Genomic DNA, 6,000 nt, shown 5'->3' with positions numbered 1-6,000 from the left:
GCACCGGTCCCAGGACAGATCCTTGGGGCACACCGCTTTTCACCTCTCTCCATTGTGAAAATTGCCCATTGACACCCACTCTCTGCTTCCTGGCCTCCAACCAGTTCTCAATCCACGAGAGGACCTGTCCTCTAATTCCCTGACTGTGGAGTTTTTTCAGTAGCCTTTGGTGAGGGACCGTGTCAAACGCCTTCTGAAAGTCCAGATATATAATGTCCACGGGTTCTCCCGCATCCACATGCCTGTTGACCTTTTCAAAGAATTCTATAAGGTTTGTGAGGCAAGACTTACCCTTACAGAAGCCATGCTGACTCTCCCTCAGCAAGGCCTGTTCGTCTATGTGTTTTGAGATCCTATCTTTGATGAGGCATTCCACCATCTTACCCGGTGGAAGTCTTTAGATGTATTCAGACCACCATAGTAGCACCTGTGGAGTGGCAACAACCATACCAATAAAGATATATGTAAAAGTGGTAAGACCAAGCATAGAAATACTTTTGAGCCTCTCTTGCACATACAAATATTGTTAATGTAAATATTACATTAATTTACATTGCATTAAATATTACATATTACATAACTGAGAAAAATCAGTTATGCATGCTGTCTGATGTTGGCTTTATATTTGCATTATAGCCCAATTAGTACATGTGTGCTGTTCTGCTATGGTTGCCTCTGGAGTGAAGACAGCTGCTGCTAGGTTTGCAGCCTGGGAGAATTGCAAGAGAACTTGCATGTCTGTTTGGATGGTATATCTGGAGAGGTAGGATGTTTCGTGAGCATGATCTGGGCCATAGATGGTTCTGTGCACAAACTAATTTAAGCTTCAAGGTTGGAAATGTTTTCTGTAAATTTGAAGCAAACTTCTCCCATTCATATGGAGCTAGTGGGAGACAGGCTTTGGAGTTAAATTTCTCTTTTTTTCTTTTTCAAAGCCAATAGATAAGATTATCCAAGAAGATTCACCACTATTTCTGATCTGTTTTGTGATGATCCAATATATTTGCAGGCAAATTTAGTGTTTGCCATCAGGGTCAGCCAGTTATTCCAACTCAGTAGACAAAGCTCCTTGAAAATCTGAACAATTTAAGCAACAGTTTTATAGCATCCGCAGACAGCATTTGTTTTATAAAAGACATCATAGCAAATACACGATCCTTTACAATATTTGCTGCTGCTGAGATCAAGAGCGAGATTCTCACTTAGAAACATAGGGAAGAAATAATGAAATGGAGGATCCAGAATATTGATATTGGAAACAATGGGATAAGCTGTCATTTTTGCAAATACAGTACGCTTTAGGAATCACTGATTCTTCAAATGTGAGCTGGGATCCTACGAAAAAGAGTTCCCTTGCAGAATCCGACTTCCAGGCCTTCAGTTATTTTTATTTTTCAGGAAAAATGACAACAATGTGGTCCCTAAGTTGACATCCCTTTTAGGATATTGGCAGGCATTCCAATGTGGATCAGAAGAAGAATGGGCTAGTTGACTGATAATTTATGCCTAAAACTGCTTAATGCCATTTTCCTTTCCTGGGGCCTGATTTACACATCTCCAATGTCAGATATGGGTGATGTTATTTATTAGTATGCAACTTAATCTTTAGCACATTTTCTGAAAGATTTAAAATACAATGTGCGCTCTTTTAATTTGGGTTATTGCTTTACTGACATTTATACATACTTCCCTGCTTTCTTATGCTGATATGTTAGAAATGCCCTCAGGCAATTTGCTGTGTGCTACCATGCTTCTGTGTGTGTTTTTCCAGCAAGCACTTATATATTTGGTGTCATGGGGAAATAAGATCTCTAGAGCTTTTACCTTATCTTGCAATTATCTACATAATCAAACCATCGTCTCTTTGATTGCTTGTGACATTATCATCACCCTCAATCCAGCAACAGAGATCAGTGCCTTCCAATCCGCACACACAGACCCTTCTGCTGTGTTGCAAATGTGAATGCATCTTTTGGTGCAGGCTGCACTTTAACAACTCTTTTCTCCGTGCACAACAAGGAAATAAACTTTAGTTTGTGGAGTCAGGCCTAAAAAAAAAAGCACAGTGTCTGGTATTAAAAAAGCAGTCTATCCAACCATATGACTGAAATCTTCATAAGAGATCTAGAGTTCCTCAGGTTGGTGGTGAAGGGAGAAGTAGCCAAATCTGTTGACAAGCTCATTTGTCTTTAATTTCCTCGGTAGTCAGAAGAACATGAACTCATGAAAGGATGGCATTGGGTATGCTTGTAAAATCATTATTTACAGTGGCTTACAGAGGCAAACCAAGAAAACAAAGATGAGGAAAGATAATACAGAGAGTACAAGTTGGTAAAAAAGGAATGCAAAATTTACTCAGAAAATTAAAATCAGTCTATTTACATTCATCATGAAAAAGAGAGAATTCTTCCATGTCTTCCCAATCACTAATGTTTACTTAGAATTATAAAAATATATTAATACCACTTTGAGCTTAGGAAAGATGGTAGAGGTGTTTGTTTCCAATGAGTAAAGCAGGATCACAGCCCAAGTCTTCCTGAACACAATGGGACTACTTCTGAGTAAAATAACACTGTTTTGAAACACCTCTCTATATAAACTTTTTAAAGCCATTTCTGCCCAACTTTGCGTATACGCAACAGGAACGAAATGTATACACCTGTGGGCTAGGCAGAAATGGGATAAATAAATACTTATTTTGCTGTCTGGCAAACGCTGGGCTGAACATGGTATTGTTATTCTCTGGACCATAATAATAAATAGGCCCAGTTCATTTGTCTGTTCTGAATATACTATCAATCAGTTTCATTGTGTGGTCCTAGCCCTGTTCAGACATACTAACCATCCATGCAGCCACCAGAAGTGAGCTGCATTGGCAGCAGATTGTGAGGGGTCTGAGGAAGCAGTGGATTCTGGGTGCCTTTTCAATCCAGGTCTGCTACCTCCACTACCATCTCTCTGATAACTTCCAATCAATCCAAAATGTTCTACTTCCTACTCACTCAAGCACAAGCAGATATTCCCCTGGGGAATTTACAGGGGAATTTACAGGGAACTGTCCCTGTAAATGAAACAGGAAGTCCAGAACTTCTGGGTTTCAAGACAGCGCATGAGGAACATGGTAAGGATGGAGCATAGTAAGGATATGGTTGGTTTTTGTTTTTGTGTTTTGTTTTTCTTCAGTGCCGAGGTGGCCAACCAAGATGGCATTAGGTAGTGTTCTGAGTTGCACTGCCCCGGCTACCACCATGTCCACCACTCATAGTTACAGCATCAATGAGACCCAATCAGCAATGCCTCTGCTTCTGTGTTCATAGCCCTGTGGAGACCACTTTAGATAATATCCATGTTGCAATTGTCCAAATACGGCTCTGAGCTCTCTCTGTCTGCTTTCACTGTATTGTGCGTTATTTTATAAATCTGGAACATGCTTCCCCTTAATCATCTTTCTATCCTAGAAAACCCCAAATGCTTCAACCCTTCCTCACAGAGAAGATGCTCCTACCTCTTAATTATTTTGGTTTCCTTTTGCTTCAATGTTTCCAGCTCTATAATATTGGATGACCAGAACTGTACACAGTATTCCAGATGTGACCACCACAGAGATTTTTATTCAAGCATGATATTATTGGCCATTTTATTTTAAGTCCCTTTCCTAATAATTCCTAGTATGGAATTTGCCTTTTTTTTTATTAGCTCTGTCCACTTAAGTGACACTTTTGCTGTCCACTGTGACCCCAAGATACCTTTCCTGGTTAGTCACTACAAGCGCAGCTCATATCAGGATATATGCAATGTTAGTTTTGGCCCAAATGTGAATGACTTTATGCTTACTAAAATAAATAATTATACTGAACTCCATTTTCCATTTTGTTGTGCATTCATCCAACAGGAAGAGATTCTTTTGGAACTCATCACAGCCTGCTTGTGTTTCCACCATCCTGAATAATTTGATAATCCTCAGATTTGGCCGCCTTACTGTTCTTCCCTGATTTCAGGACCCCTTGTTAATTTGGATAAAATAAAGACACATGAAAGTGAATAGAATCACAGCACTGAACTTTGCTCCAACCTGTGCACATTCATTTGTATGTCAGTGGCATAGCTAATGATCGTGCAGCCCAGTGCCAAGCTCAAAATGATGTTCCAGAAGTGACGTTACACCTGGGTTTTTAAAAAGTGAAAATGGGGGAAAATCTGCCTCCTTCCCCAGCAGCTCCCCACTCATTTGCTCTGCCACCTCCCCGATGCTCCCCGATATTATTATTATATTATTATATTATTATATATTATTATATAATTATATAATTTTTAATAAATATAATTTATATATATATATATATATATATATATATATATATATATATATATATATATATATATATATAAAATAATAATAATAATTAATAATAATAATACAGGTATTTATATACCACCGTTCTTGGTCTTTATTCAAGACGGTTTACATAGGCAGGCTTATTTAAATCCCCGTAGGGATTTTTATAATTGAAAGAAGGCTCTATTTTTCAAGAGCCACAACAATTCAGATGTTTCGTTCTGATCTGGCCTCCATCCTGGCCTCCATCCTCCCACGCTCAGAGCAGATGGAATAGCTCGGCTTTAGCTTGTCAGCTGCTTCAAGGTCACACAGTGCCAGTGGCCTCGAACTGGCGACCTTGTGGATGTTATCTTCAGGCAAATGGAGGCTCTACCCTCTAGACCAGACCTCCTGCCCACCTTATTGATTCCGTGCTGTATCACCTCAATAACACCTTATTGATTCCTTGCAGTATCATAACAACACCTAACTGGCTCTCGGAACAGTCTCATTAGTCAGTTTTGAGTTAAGATAATCCAGTTTTTGTCACATAATGAAGTTGTGTTTAATTTTCTGTTTATTTGGCTATAACTTTTGATAGAACAGAGATATTTTGACATGGTTTATTTCTTTGCATTTGGCATTAAATTCTGCATCAAATGGTATATAACATGATGCTTTTATTAGAGAATACCAAGGTTTTCACCATTTTAGCCACAAGTGGCAAGCTCAGGTTGTTGCCCCCCAAAGCTTGTTGTCCAGTGCAATTGCTACCCCCTGCACCCCCTTAGCTATGCCACTGCAGAAGTGAACCTATGTGTGGTCAGGTGCACATGTGTAGGCTCGCTTCTGATACTCAGATAAATGCATGTGGGGAAGGGATGGTGATGGAGTATATTGCCATGATGCTACTCACCCCATATACATTCATTCTAACCAAATGAACTTTTGTAACATTTTTGAGCAAATTAAATAGCATCAATTCCAATCCAGTTTTGAGGGGACCCCATTACTTACTCCTTCTCATTGTGAAATGCTCAGTTCACTTCAGTCCTCTGCTTCCTGTCTTCAACTAGTTACCAGTTCATGAAAGAATCTGTCCTCTTATACCCTGACTGCTAAATCTCATATTCCCCAAAGTAATTCCAAGTCAGCAAAACATGTGTGTCCATTAGAAGTCACCTTCAATGAGACAGAAGGACAGGATATAAATATTTTAAACAAACAATTCATGGATAAGAAAAAAAGGGGTCCCCCTCCCAACAAATTGTTGCAACATGCGCAACTTTCTGTGAATAAGACATCGTGCAATCAATGGAGTTTACTTTAGAGTAACCACACTCTGGGTCACATTGTTAGGTTGCTGGGGCTACGCTTAAGTTTTCAGTATTGAACAGAAAGTCCTACCTTTTTCTCTGCCTGTTTCAAATCTCCTTATTTCTTTCCTCTGTCCTGAATGTGTCATTTCCCCTCTGCCTCCACATCTTTTGCAAAGTCAAGTGTAAAATGCAGTTTAGAATCTGGCCATTGAAAAGGAAACCAAAAGTCATTGTCTTCCCACCCTGGTAGAAGCTTCTCTAGCAATCTAGATTGATTTTCAACCACTGTGCTGCAGGGCTGGCACATTGGTATGCCAAGAATGGTCTGCAGGTGTTCTGTGGGAGTTTGTGGGGAGGGTCTTT

The sequence above is a fragment of the Tiliqua scincoides genome, chromosome 6 (genome assembly GCF_035046505.1).
Source record: "Tiliqua scincoides isolate rTilSci1 chromosome 6, rTilSci1.hap2, whole genome shotgun sequence".
NCBI classification, from domain to species: Eukaryota; Metazoa; Chordata; class Lepidosauria; order Squamata; family Scincidae; genus Tiliqua; species Tiliqua scincoides.
This window is presented reverse-complemented; position numbering follows the sequence as displayed.